The following is a 15,651-nucleotide window of genomic DNA, read 5'->3' as shown; positions in this document are numbered from 1 at the left end:
TAATTCACGGACTTTCGAAGAAATACACTCCTTCTCATCAGAGGGCAGGAATTAGCAAAATGCGGGATCGGATTTTGCATGTAAAAGTATTTAATGAAACCACAAGTAAGTCACAGATCTTACTTGGTAAAAAAAAGGGTGAGGTAAGGGGAATAGGAGGTCAAAGAAAAAAATGATAAAAAGATTTCACATGAATGGATAGTCCGGTGAAGGGTAAAAAAATCCAAGAATGGTAAAATCCAAACACGGTCGAATTAAAAATTTAAAACCCAAAAGGTAAGTTCCAAATGGTCCAAAATGATCCAAAAGGCAGAATTCCTTGGAAAAAATCACAAATGGAATGAGTTCAAAATCATTAAAAGAAAAGTTCAAATGTGCGCAGAAAAAGCACTGGAGAGAATATTTAAAACACGCCTGTCACGTGTTTTCTTATATATATATATATATATATATATATATATTTGGACGATGAATCAGGAATCGGATAATTCGGAACGTTTTATCCCATCGGCAAGAAGATGAAACAGCCAGAAATCTATTCCCTTTTTTTTTGTTTAATTTAGAGCATAACCAAAGGCTATATATTTTACTGCGTCTAACTTATATACCTACATTGGGCAATTATGGTAAACAAAATAAATATTTTAAGGTTCACTTGCTTAATCCTTAAGTAAACCTTTTTGCCTCTATTTCCTGACCATTCTGATGCACTCTCTCAGGAATTTAGCAGTTGATTATTAACATATTTAAAACGCTATGGACACGTTTATTTTTAGTTACGTTGGGGCCGGCTTGACACTCGGTGTCTATTGACCAACTTTTGAAATAATGTTTTATTGTATTTATTTCACCTTGCGCACAAGTATAAAAGATAAATGTAAATTTAGCAATGAGTTTATCACAATCTGGTTTTTAATGCATTAAGGGAAATCATTTAGAATTTTGTTAAATTAAGAAATAAAATTTATCTACATTTAAACTTACTTTCCATAAAAGAAAAATGAGATTCGGGCATTTGTTACTGCAACTAACAGAAAAATAGACATGAAAAAATAAACATGCAACAAATATATGTTACCAAATGCAAGGTAAAATTACTCTTCTACTTATATAGATAAGATTATTTGTTTTTAACATTATTTTTAAGACGTATTTTACCTTAAAATCCATAAATCCTGCACGAGCAGCATCGATTACCGCTCAAAATCGAAAATTAAACAGAATGTTTGTCAAAAAATATAAAATAAATATTAACAATAGTTCGAATATGTAATGTTCTACAAGTATTTTGTTTAATTTTCGATTTTTGTCGCGATTAAATTAAATTTGTTTTAGTGGTAAAAAAAAGTTGGTTAGAAATGATTGTCATTTTACTTTAAATTTATACACTACACTAATTTATTATTCGGAATTTAAAAATAATTCATTGTTTTTCTTTCAGCTACGTAATCATCCAAAAAATAGAATCTTTTTTGTAATATTATGCAGCTAAATGTTTAAACCTACAAATTATTATTATTATTATTATTATTATTATTATTATTATTATTATTATTATTATTATTATTATTATTATTGGCTCACATGGAGCTTTCACACAGGTCATCAAATATCTGATTGAAAACCTGTGGTGTTCCCGGGAAGCTGAGTGACAACAAGTTTCCCCAGACGTCCAGCACTCTCTACCCCTTCGATAGCATTTCCAAATAAATTTGCGTTATCGCAACAACCTCTCACTATTGATTTATCGCTGGCAGCGGCCATTCGTCTATACTGGAATTTGAGTGGCACTAAGCCTGCCCAAGGTCCGAGTTCTCTTCGTGCTTGTCCAACGGAGGTCTAGTCAGCGCTTTCCCCTCGGTCTTTCCATCCTCCTTGACTCTTCTCAGCTATTTGGTATCACACGTTTTTTAAGGAGGCGGAACGGTGATGGGACAATGGGAGGGGATGCGTGATAGGGATGTAGAACTTGTTGATATGCAGCTTCCGTGTTCTTCATTCCCTGTAACGCTGCTTCAGATTTTGCCTCTGCATATGTTTGTCTGGCTCACGCATGTGTTTCATGTGTATTATTCTCCGCATTCAAGGGGTTTTCTTAATATTTCAGCCGTTTTCATTATCGTTAGTCGTTGTATCTTTGTAGCCATTCCACTGACAATTTCTCCCGTTCTTTTTTCAAAGTTGTTCGGAGTGGTTCCTAGTGCTCCTAATATTATAGGTATTATTTTGATTTGCTTCATTATCCAAACCTCTTTTAACTCTCTGTCTAGCTCTTTGTATTTGATCCGTTTCTCCTTTTCTTTCATACTCACCCTGTGGACTGCTGGGACAGCAAAATCTACGATTTGACAGGATTTTTTTTCTTGTTAATTATTACGACATCCGGTCTTCTTGCTTGGATGGGATTGTCCATCTGTATGTCTAAGTCCCATAGGATTTTGTGGTTCTCGTTTTCAAGTACTGTTGCGGGCTTATGCTTGTACCATTTGTCTGTACGTTCAAAACGCAGTTGTGTGCATAATTCCCAGTGTACTGCCCTCCTCACTTGCCCGTCCCTATTTGTGTATCCCTTTTGGGCTAGTTTGATGCATTCATTTACTATATGGTTTATCGTTTCATCTCTTTATCTACAGAGTTTCCAGTTGCTGTTTTCTTGTGTTTTATTGATCTTTGCTTTGATATGGTTGGTTCTTATCAAGTTATCTTATGCTGCAGTTATTAGGAATTCAGTTTCTAGGCTTATGTGTCTTTTTCGCATCCATGTCCAAATGTTTTCGTTATTTTCATCTTTTGTCATTCTTTACTAGTTGTTTCTCTTCCCATTTTTATTTTCTTGTTTTGTCATTTATCTGTCTGTTTTCTGTTTTTTTTTTTAATTTTCAGTATCTCTCGCTGCCATAATTATCCTTACAGTATTTTGCATTTTGTATTTTTCTAGTTCATTTTTTGTGTCATTCACAGTCTTCTATGAAGATCAGTCCTCTCCCACCGTCTTTTCTTTTCACGTAGAGTGTGTCACTATCATCCTTTGGGTGTATTGCATTGTGCATGGTCATGAGTTTCCTGGCCTTCTGATTAAGCTGTCTTAATTCTTCTTTTGTCCACCCTATAAATGGTCCAGAGTATCTTACTATTGATACTGCCCATGAATTTTTACCTTTTATTAGGTTTCTGCTATTCTTCTCCTTCTTCTTCTTCTTCTTCTTCTTCTTCTTCTTCTTCTTCTTCTTCTTATTATTATTATTATTATTTACTTACTAGGAGTAGTTAGTTCTTGTTCTTCTTTTTCCTCTTCTTCTTCTTCTTATTATTATTATCATTATTATTATTATTATTTACTCACTAGGAGTAGTCACAAAATCCATCATCAAAGGTTGCTCTTTGAAAACTACTTGTGGTGTTACCTGGAGTCTAGGTGACAGCAAGTCTCCAAAGGTTTTCAGTAATCTGCATCTCTTTCGATAATCTTTGCATTGATTACTTGTTGGCGGCAACCATTGGTTTTAAATCGGAATTTTGGTGGCAATAAACCTCCCAAAGGTCCCAGTCCTCTTTGCACATCTCCAGCGGAGGTCTGGTTAGTGCTTTCTCTCCTCGGCCTTGGCCTCCTACTTGACCCTCATTATTTGGTGTCGTGCCTGTTGATGGTGACACTCACCAAAAAAGAAGTCCGTTTTTTCATTTATACAGTTTGTTTTCATGATTTCATGTGATGTTCCTTTGTGTCTTGCGTCTGTAACCTTTTTTGCATCCAGTTTGTGTGTAGTTTATGTATAGTGTTGGTCTCCACATTCAAGGGCTTTCCTTATTATTATTATTATTATTATTATTATTATTGATATTATTGATATTATTATTATTATTTTTATTATTATTATTATTGTTATTATTATTATTATTGTTATTATTATTATTATTGTTATTATTGTTATTATTATTATTGTTATTATTATTATTAATAATAATATTATTATTATTGTTATTATTATTAATATTATTATTGTTAGTATTATTATTATTGTTATTATTGTTATTATTATTGTTATTATTGTTATTATTATTACTATTATTATTGTTATTATTGTTATTATTATTATTATTATTATTATTATTATTATTATTAGTAGTATCCTATTTTATACTGATAGGCGGATCATAACAAATGAACATAGACAATCAGGATCTTGTTGTCTCAGTCTTCCAGCACTTTCCGCAAGATTCTGGCGATTCCCAACAAGGCAGTATTTTGAAGGACGTTAGCATTGCAATAGATGCCAATTTTCTCAGTCCATTTGTCAAACATGTTGCCATACTCCCAGGTCTCCCATCACAATAGGTACAACTTCCAGCTTTTTCAACTTCCACAATCTTTTTATCTGCCTTTTCAAGTATTGGTATTTTTCGACTTTTTCCTTTTCCTCCACATTCATAGCAGCTGGTAGTACTATATCAATGATTATTGCCTTTTTTTCTCAAGCAAGACTACATCTCGTTTCATTTGCTTCAATCACATTATCACATCGGATATTCATATTTCACAATAATATCACATTATCACTCTCCACTACGCCTTCTTGAACATTATTATTATTATTATTATTATTATTATTATTATTATTATTATTATTATTATTATCGTCGTCATCATCATCATCATCATCATCATCATCATCATCATCATCATTATTATTATTATTATTATTATTATTATTATTATTATTATTATTATTATTATTATTATTATTATTCCACTCGCCAGGAGTTCTTACATAACAATCGATGAGGTTGCCGGGGTGACAACACATTTCCCCAGATTTCTAGCACTCTTCACTTTTTTGATAACCTTTACAAATAAATTTGCGTTGTCGCAATAGTCGTTTGTCGTTGATTCCTTGCTAGCAGTCAACATTGGGCTTCACTGGAATGTGAGTGGCAATAAGCCTACCAAACGTCCCAGTCTCCTCCGCACTTATCCAGCAAGGTTCTGGTAAGTGCTTTAACTCATCCGTCTTTCTATCCTCCTTGACGCTTCGACTATTTGATGTAGTGCCAGTTTTTTGATAGATGCGAAGTAATTAGGGGAAAAGGGATCAGAAGGGAATGAGGATGAGGTAAACGTGGAGAAAGGAAGAGGGATTGTAGTCAGTTTGGCAAATAGCAAACAGAATTCTGAACAGCAGCGTGTGCTCCATCCAAACTATTGTCAATGGATCTGAGGTAATCTCGTCAGCATCAGACAAAGCCAAACTCTTTGCCAAGAACTTTGCAGCTAATTCTACCGTTTGCGACCAAAGCCGCCAACACCCAATATTTCTTCCTGTATCAGAAAACATACTATGTAATATACAAATATCTGTACGTGATGTTGTCAAGTTAATGAAAACCTTGATTCCAGTAAAGCAACCGGCCCTGACGGTATTCCAATTATAGTACTCAAAAAACTTCATCCAGAACTAGCGCCCATACATACAAAACTGTTTAAACGCTGTCTTAAGGAGAATTGCTTCCCATCACCCTAGAAAACCTCATCAGTATGCCCTGTATTTAAGAATTCAGGTGATCGCTCATCATTCTCTCAGTACAGGCCAATAAGTCTCCTATGCGTCATGAGTAAGTTGCTGGAATCTGTGTTAAATAGAGAAGTAATCAGCCATCTCAGCAAAAATAATCTTCTTAATGACACGCAATATGGTTTCCGTTCTGCTAGATCTACAGCAGATGTGCTTACAGTAATATCTCATAGGATTAACGAATCTCTCGACGGAGGTTAGCTTTCTAGGGCAATTTCTCTTGACACATCAAAGGCCTTTGATACAGTATAGCATAAAGGTTTACATCACAAGATCTCTAGCTACGGTATAGCTGGAAATGTCTTCTCAATTATTAAATCATTTCTCTATGATAGATTCATAAGAGTAGTGGTTGATGGGAAGAAATCAGAAGCACACAGTATTAATGCTGGAGTCCCTTAGGGGTCCATTCTGAGCCCAACTCTCTTCCTGATTGACAATAATGATCTTCCAAATCGCATCCTTACATCATTTGTAGACATTTATTCTGATGACACTACTATCTATGGTAGAACATCTAAGAACGTAAACGACCAAGTTCTCTCTAATTCTCTTTCCTCTGATCTTGAGCAAGTGGTACAATGGGGAAAGAGGTGGCTTGTTACTTTAAATGCATCTAAAACCAAGCTTTTATCTTTACATCATCAATGCACCGATCCCCATCTGGCATCAATTGAAATGAATGGCTCTCGTCTTGGGGAGGCCTAATGTTTACAAGCTTATGGGCTTGACATTTACTCCTGATCTGAAATGGAACACATATATCAAATCCGTTGCCAAGGCCGCTGGAAAAATGGTGGGATCCTTCTGTCGATCCAGTAGATATCTCACTGCTGATGCCATTCGCTATCTATATAAGAGCCAGGTATGGCCAAGGATGGAGTGCTGTTGCCACATCTAGGTAGGAGCTGCTAGACTTAACTTATCTTGCCTTGATGGAGTTCAAAATAGACTTCGTAGCCTCGTAGGAGATGTCCTTTTCTCTTCCCTGCAACCTATTTTTCACAAAATAAATTTGGCGAGTTTGTATCTGCTTTATCCTTATTTTCATGACAAGTGCTTGACTGCGCTCCAATCTATGATCCCCCTCGCCAAACTTTCACAAAAAAAACTCGTCTAGCAGAAAACACTATCACTAGTTTCCCCCACTCTTTATCTGTGCCTAAACCTAAACGTAGATTCCATGAGTAAAGCTTCTTAGAACTGCACGCCTATGGAATTGTCTTGTATTCCTGCTTTCCAGCTGACTACAATATGGTTGTCTTCAAGTCTAACGTAAACAAGTTTTTGATGAGCCGTTCCATATGAGTTAACAAATTTACCGAATTTCCATTACTAACGATTACTATATTGTCCAATTTCTACTGTATATTTGTTAACCCTTATCCTCGAGTGGACTCCTGGCTTTTATAAGTGGTGATGCCCATGTAAAAAAAAATATGCCTATAGCTTCGTAGTTTCAGTTTTCTAGGTTTTATTTTTGTTTTAATTCTGGTGCGTTTTCTATATGATTGGTTTGCATTTGTCATTCATGTAAATTAAGTTCCGCACTTGAGGGTTTTCTTAAGATTTCAGCTGTTTTTAACATTACTGCACGTTGCATACTCTAGGTTTTCCCTTTAATTCCAATTTCTCCAAGTCCTGTTTCCAAATTCTTTGAGACTGTTCGTAAGGCGCCTGTTATTAATGGCGTTATATTAATTTTCTTCGTGTTTTATATTCCTTTCAATTATGTGGCGAGTTCCGAATATTTTTTTCTCGTTTTTCTGTCTCTTTGCTTTTCACTCTTTGGTCTGCTGGGACATTAAAATCCACAATTTGAGAAATTTTTCTTTATGGTTAATAATGACGTACGGTGTTCTGATTTGGATGAGTTCATCTGTTTGTATCTCTATATCCAAAAGAATATTTTGGTTTTAATTTTTTGTACAGTCTTCGGTTTGTTCTTGAACCATTTTTCTGCATGTTCGAGGTGCAGTTGTCTGCAGAGTTTCCAGTGTACTGCCTTCTCTATGCAGTTGTGCCTATCCTTTAATTACATTTGGGCTAAATTGCTTCATTTGCTTATTATGTGGTTTATCGTTTCGTCTTTTTGTCCACAGAGTCTATATTTACTTTTTTTCTTGCGTCTTATCTATGATAGCTTTAATATCGTTGTCTTTAATAGGATTCATTGGGAAGCTGTCAGTAGATATTCTGTTTCTCTGTGCATATGTCTTTTTCTTATCAATAACCAGGTGTTAACGTGATTCTCTTCTTTTGGCATTCTTATGAATCCTCCATGTACCGCTTTCTTTTCCCACTTTCTGTTCTTGTATTTTTATTTTACTTTCTGGTTTCATCATTTTCTGTATTCTTGACGGTGTCATTGGCTGCGGCGATCAATCTTTCTGTTGGCATGCAGTGATATAACGGTGATTCCCGAATTTACTTCCTTATACTCGATATAGTATTCGAGAAGGGTTCGAGAGTATTTGTACAAGCAGCCAGCCAGCCAACCTGCTTCGTTTTCTTTAACATTTCTTTCTGACTGTGCTTCAACAAAAGATATTAACTATTCACGCAGATAAGAAAAAATGCCATTGATTTGTTGTTTTAATATATTTGTCGAGTTTTGTAACTTCGAACACCAAAAACCAACACGACTTCAGTTTATAACATTGTTAGCAAAAATAATTCTGTTTACTATTCATTTTTACCTTCACGGCCAAATGTAAACTTTACTATTAAAAAAATAAATAATAAATAAATAAATAAAAAAAAAAAAAAATAAATAAATAAATAATAATAATAATAATAATAATAATAATAATAATAATAATAATAATAATAATAATAATCTCTATAGAAATATTAAGAACACCCCTTGAACGTGGAAACCAACACACAGGAGCAACAAGTGCGGGCCAGACAAACTGGTGCAAAGGCAAAACCGGAAGCTCTACCTGGAAACAAGAACACTGAAACCGCATATCTATAAGTTCTTCAACCTCAGCCACATCCTCCCATTACCCCATCTCCGCCCTCCTCCCCTCAAAAAGAGTGAGATCAAATAACCAAGTAGAGTCAAGGAGGAAGGAAAGACCGAGGAACTGACTTAAAATCTGCCGGATAAGTGCGAAGAGAATTGGGACTTTGGGAAGGCTTGCTGCCACTCAAATTCCAGTGAAGACCAAAGTCGCTATCAACGAAAAATCAATGGAAACCAGCTGTTGCTATAATGCAAACTTATTTGCAAATGTTATCGCAAGAGGTAGAGAGTACTGGAAACCTGAGGAGACTTGTCACTCAGCTTCCAGGGAACACCATAGGTTGCTTTCAAGGAAAGACCTTTGGTGATCTGGGTGAAAGCTCCTTGTGAGTCAATAATAATACCACACGTTGTTCTCAAATAGAGGTCTTTTATGGTGGCATCTTTGGGTACTACTACTACTACTACTACTACTATTACTACTACTACTACTACTACTAATAATAATAATAATAATAATAAACGGATAATGCGACACAAATTGCTAAAGGATTGTAATTTTTATTAAAGAAAACATTCGAGGAATTGTAAAAAAAATAAAGACTCAACTACTTTTTCTTTTACACAAAAGACTTTGTTTAAACTGATATAAAAATGTCCTATTTACTATATGAGACTTCCTGTTTTAGTATATATAAATTAACTTGCCAACATTTAATACTTTACAGAAATACGTTTTGTTTTTTTTTACAATAGTTTGATTACAAAATTTAAAAAGCTATTTTTCTTTCATACTACTAGCGTGGGGGGGCGGCTTTGACCGGTCGTAAAATACGCTTAAATATGATATTTTCATTTGTTTAGATTTCGTATATATTATTATAGAGTTGTAATTCCAAATAAAAATTTTAAAAAAAGTATTTGCATGCCATCAGCTAGACTCAAAACCGAAAGCAAAACTCTAGCATTCAAAGCTGGTGACGTTTTCACTGGACCAACGTGACACGTATACGAACTGGGTAAACATTAAAAATTAAAAATAACCAAGATGAATATACCAAATGTATAAAAATTGTTGAAATTTTAACCTCTTTTGGACCTCTTAAAAACTATTTTAAATGGCGAAAGACCCATAAAAGAAAGGCCCATAAAAAAATCCAATCATTCGAGGCCCCTAACACAGCTCTGCGACTTTTAGTTTCGGGAGAGATAGTTTGTAAATATGGCGACAGGCAGACAGAGAAACATATAACCTTTTATATATTATATTTTCAAGTTAAATTCAGTGTTTACAATATTTGTGTTTATTAAATTGTTAGGTTATTTATTAAAATGATTTTTAAATGGAATTTTTACTTGATTTCATTATTTGAAATAAGAAAAATGATTTTTTAAAAACTTTACTTATTTTTACGTTGCTATAATTTATATCAGCTGAAAAATAAAAGGCTACTTTTCATTATTTGAAATAAGAAAAATGATTTTTTAAAAACTTTACTTATTTTTACGTTGCTATAATTTATATCAGCTGAAAAATAAAAGGCTACTTTTCATTATTTGAAATAAGAAAAATGATTTTTTAAAAACTTTAATTATTTTTACGCTGCTATAATTAATATTAGATGAAAAATAAAAGGCTACTTTTCATTATTTGAAATAAGAAAAATTATCTTTTTTAAAACTTTAATTATATTTACGTTGCTATAATATATATCAGCTAAAAAATAAAAGGCTACTTTTCATAGTATTGTCAAGTATAAATTTAGGTTTTACAAAAATGTTGATAATAAAATTGTTAGGTACTGCAATTTGCAATATTATCTTGCTAAATTACGTAACTAAGTAAAAATGAAATTTTTACTTAATTACGTAATTTAACAAGATAATATTGCAAATGGAATTTTTACTTGATTTCATTATTTGAAATAAGAAAAACGATTTTTTAAAAACTTTAATTATTTTTACGTTGCTATAATTAATATCAGATGAAAAATAAAAGGCTACTTTTCATTATTTGAAATAAGAAAAATTATTTTTTTTTAAATTTTAATTATATTTACGCTGCTATAATTTATATCAGCTTATAAATAAAAGGCTACTTTTCATAGTATTGCCAAGTATAAATTTAGGTTTTACAAAAATGTTGATAATAAAATTGTTTGGAACTGCAATTTGCTACAATATCTTGTTAAATTACGTAATTAATTAAAAATGAAATTTTTACTTTATTAAATAATTCAAAATTACAAATAATATTTTTTTAAAAATTGAATTATTTTTACTGAGACGTCTCTTACAGGAGAACCATTTATTGTTTTATGATAACACAGGTAGTATAAAAACGAAAACAACTTCTTGCAACAAAACATCCTACATGGTTTTGCACGTCGCACATGAAACAATAAAAAATACAGAAACTTTTTATTCTTTATCGATCTATAAATTAAGTTTTTTGAAATAATATATGAAATATATAAACACTAGAAGTGTTGAAACTAGGATAGGTTTATGAAATGGGTGTTTTCGTATAGCTTCGTGTTTCGTTTCATGTTTGCTGGTTTCCATTTTGTATTTGGATCAACTGTATCTATTCCAGCCATCTTTGTTTTGGGAGCGCAATTAGTAGAGATTGCCAAATATTGTACAACCAAAAGTATTGTGCAATTACGTATATTAAAAAAATACACTTTCTCTTTGTTCGGTTTTATTTTTCATGTAACCACACTGCAACGCGTGGTATGGTACAGCAAGTGAAGATATTTATAATATAACCTAACAGAAAGATACGGTAATAAAAAATAAAACGTGTAAATATATATATATATATATATATGCATATATATATGTATATATATATATATATATATATATATATATATATATATGCATATATATATATGTATATATATATATATATACATATATATATATATATATATATATATATATATATAGGTTACATTATTGTTTCGGTTACTCGGCCGTTTAAAAAACGGCCGGGTAGCCGAAACAATAATGTAACCTAACAGAAAGATACGGTAATAAAAAATAAAACGCATATTTGCTCTACAACAGTATTGAGCACTTTATTCAGTTTTTATTAGTTACCATTCCCCAATATATATATATATATATATATATATATATATATATATATATGTGTGTGTGTGTGTGTGTGTGTGTGTGTGTGTATGTGTGTGTGCGTGTGCGTGTGCGTGTGTGTGTGTGTGTGTTGATTATAAAGATTAATAATTATAAATAATGAACCAGTTTCAACAGGAAAAACAAACAAAATCAACTTAAGTGTACGATCGTTTCAGAAACGATATTCATTTTAGGAATGTTTTTTTTTTTTTCATAATTTATAGTAATTAATTTTTATAATCAATACTAATATAGCTCTAGGAGAAATATACCTATTGAGCTTATTATATATCCACAGTAGTATGAGCAAGATTATTTTAAAATATTGACACATTAAAAAAAAAACTTTGCTCTTTAGAGTCAATATATATATTAGGTTGAGGCAAAAATAATTTCGTTTTTTGACATTCAAGTTAAAAACGCCATTATTTTTTGCCCCAAGCTAATATATATATATATATATATATATATATATATATATATATATATATATATATATATTTACATATACACACACACACACATATATATATATATATAAAACAATATATATATACATATATATATACACATATACACACACATATATATATATATAACAATATATATATATATATATCATAGAGCAACTATGATATAAACATTAAGTCAAAATAGATAATTATTTTTTTCTGAATAGCAGATAAGCAAAAAACATTTGGGTAGAAAAAAGGACACAAACACATCACTAATTCGGGATTAAGATACTTCAGTCGATTGGTAAGACAATCTTAAATTGATAAAATTGGTGTTAATAAACAGAACTCGACGTATCGTATAGTGAAGCGTGGAAGAAAAACAGTGAGAAGGAAAGAGGCCGTAAGAATGAGACCGAGGGGAAATTGATTCCGCGTTTAGTGGTTTGCCTTTCATGCTCATACTTCTTGCAAACCAATTTTCCATACATTTACAGAGAGATGTGTATTATCCACAGGCAGACTGTTTTTGGCGTATAACAACATATCAATTCAGCTTTGACATGTGCTTCGAACTTAAATAGAAACCTGATCGCTTTGTTAATTGTCGGTTTCTTTCCTATTGCATTTTCTGCACAATCTACGAGGTGTGTGAAATCTTATTCCTTAATTAGGCCTTATCGGTAGCCGAGTGTAATCTATTTATTTACAAGGCGCTATCATTATCGGCAATATACAAATTAATCGAGAAGATCTTTATATTAATTGTATATGCTACTTACGCCATGAAATAAAATCTGGGTATAATTAACTAACGATGCAAACATTATGAGTTGAATTGACTATTAACAACGAAGTGCGTAGGCGCTTCACCCTTCCTTCGTTACCATCGTTTTTTCTCCATACTGCTTATCTGTTTGGCGAGTTTTGTGTCGAGTTTCGACATTAGTCTCGACGTTAGACATTCTTTCACTACCGTCTATTTGGCGTTTTACTTTCATTTCTTAGGTCGTATACACAATTAATCAATGTACCCCACTCTATATAAAAGCGTAATTTGCCAAGGCTGGGTGCACTCCAATCATCCGGAAGAGGAAGTCTCTAGGAAATATCAACCGCAAAAGCGGTCCCCATTCACATGTACGAGGTGCCTTTAATAAGTTTCCAGACTTTTTTTTTTCGTATGGGTACACGCATGAAACTCGTCCCCTTCGAAGTAAACTTCTCCTCCTTATTTTATAATTCCAAGGCTCCATGGAAAGTCCTTTATTTTAATTCCATTTTCACCCCAAACAAGGCACAGTGCCATTTTGAAGTAGGGGGCTACTATCGGGGACATAAGTTGTGGGGATATTATGAAAGGAGATAAGCAGCAAGATGGCTGTTCACATTACACTTGAACTTCTGCATGTCAGTACAGTTGGGAAAACAGAATCCCGGAGGAGAGTTCCAAAGTATATTAGTTCTGAGGAAGAAAATATTGGAGCAGAGGGCTTTCTTACACCTAGGGATCTCTACTGTGAAGGGGTGGGATTTAGCTGCTTGTCGGGTTTGTCGGGGTATTTATGTCGAGGGGGTATAAGTGCTTGTAGTTCGTCAGAGCATTTACCATAGAGCAGGTAGAGGGATGCAACATTTCGTCGATGGGGCAGAGGTTGAAACTTAGATGACAGTTCAGAACCTATCAGGTTGGCGAATCTCTTTTGAACTCTGTCCAGAAGTGAGAGGCCAGTAGCAGATGCGCCAGTCAAAATATAACAATAGTACTCCATACATGGGCGAATGGTGACCTTATAGAAGTACAGGATACTTTCAGCTATAAGTAGCTTTCTAGCACGGTAGACAGAGCCCACCTTCTTCACAGAAGCCTTGGCAATGCTCTCAGTATATCGGTTCCAACTCATGTTCCCTGTGATCTTTAGGCCGACGAGTTTAAAAGAAATACTTTTAGGTAATGTGTTTTTGGCCATTGCTATTGGTGGTAGAAAAATTTTCTTGTTTCCTTATGCGTGAGCGTGTCAATGACCCGTCACATCCTCTTTCATCTCCTCAATTGTCTCATAACGATAACTTCTAAGGCAGAGAACGAGGGAAAGTCACAGTGAACAAGTTCGGGACTATAGAGAGGGCGGGGAACTGTCTTGAGGCCATCTTGGTCAAATAGCTTATGACAAGAATATAGTTGTGAACTGGAGCATTCGCGCAAATCTTTCGCATCTTAAATTCCTCGTGAATAATAGTGTGTACAGTTCCACAACTTATATTACACTGTGCACGAGGATTCTCGTATAACAGTCTATGTGTGTTCTCCTTTCTTACTTTTATGCAGTCGAGCAGCGAAATTTTACGTCAATTTGCGAGATCACTTGTTATAAAAGTTGTGGGCGCCGTTATTCTGATTCTTTCTTCCCTTCCCTGGCAGCTTGATTTCACCTGACGCACACATGCGTGGACGCTTTAAGAATAAGTCGTTTTTTTTAGTTTCTACATTTTTCCCTACACATGTAAAAAAACACACACACACACACATCTGTGGAACAATTTCACAGGCCGAGAAAAGTATGCTCGTTTTCAAGTCCCATGTAAACAAATTTTTGCACAGCGTCCCTCCTAAATAATAAAATTCTGACCAATTACAATCATCGTTCCTTATTCTGATTAGGTTTCCTTACCGTCCATCTGACTAACAAACGTTTATCCATGAGTGATCTTCATAATCGGTGATTTGTTAGTCTCTTGCTGACATGGAATTCTTAAATACTTTAAATTCTGATGTGATTAAAAAGTGGCCTGGACAAAAGATAGTAGCTTAAAAAGGATGGCTTTGTGATTGGGTTTAAATATCCTTACCAGAAGTAATTACAACTTCTTATATTGATAATTCCATACGCATAAAACACAAATGTCTGTTTATTTGAATAATATATATCCATATTTACATACATAACAACATATATATATATATATATATATATATATATATATATATATATATATATATATATATATATGTGTGTGTGTGTGTGTGTGTGTGTGTGTGTGTGTAGAACTTTTTCATTCAAGCAAATATTATTAAATGCTACGGAGACACTTTGTTTTATGATTTATTTTGCTTTAATTTTTCGATTTTCCGTATAATCTTTTTTTATATCGAAAGCAAAAATATTAATACAAGTTCCATAATTGTTGCTGTCACGAGAGCTTTCGATTCGTCCACGAATCATCTTCAGGTGTTGAATTGCGAAGGAGCGAAAATAAGAATTAAAAGTGAAAACTAAAATATACAGTAAACGGCGTTAGGTGATGATAAGTTAAAATATATAGAGTCGATGAAAAGTCGATTAAAAATATAGATCGATTAAAAATAAAGATCGATTAAAAATTCGAGTATTGAAATCAGCAAGTTCGTGGACAATGTTAACAAAGTCCTTTCACTACGAATTAGCCAAAGTCCTTTCACTACAAATACCCACAAACACTATTGCTTTATCCTTCGGGAATCTTCAGTGCA

General features: G+C 33.2%; 1 long non-coding RNA gene across 1 annotated transcript in view; it reads right to left on the bottom strand.

Annotated features, from left to right (window-relative positions):
- The window catches only part of LOC145284806 (uncharacterized), a 290,003-nt gene that overhangs the window by 42,707 nt on the left and 231,645 nt on the right, over window positions 1-15,651 (bottom strand). The gene's annotated exons all lie outside the window — the stretch shown is intronic.

The sequence above is a fragment of the Euprymna scolopes genome, chromosome 9 (genome assembly GCF_053919585.1).
Source record: "Euprymna scolopes isolate OS-2025 chromosome 9, ASM5391958v1, whole genome shotgun sequence".
Taxonomy (NCBI): Eukaryota; Metazoa; Mollusca; class Cephalopoda; order Sepiida; family Sepiolidae; genus Euprymna; species Euprymna scolopes.
The sequence above is the reverse complement of the archived record's forward strand: the minus strand, read 5'-3'. Positions and strand labels throughout refer to the sequence as shown.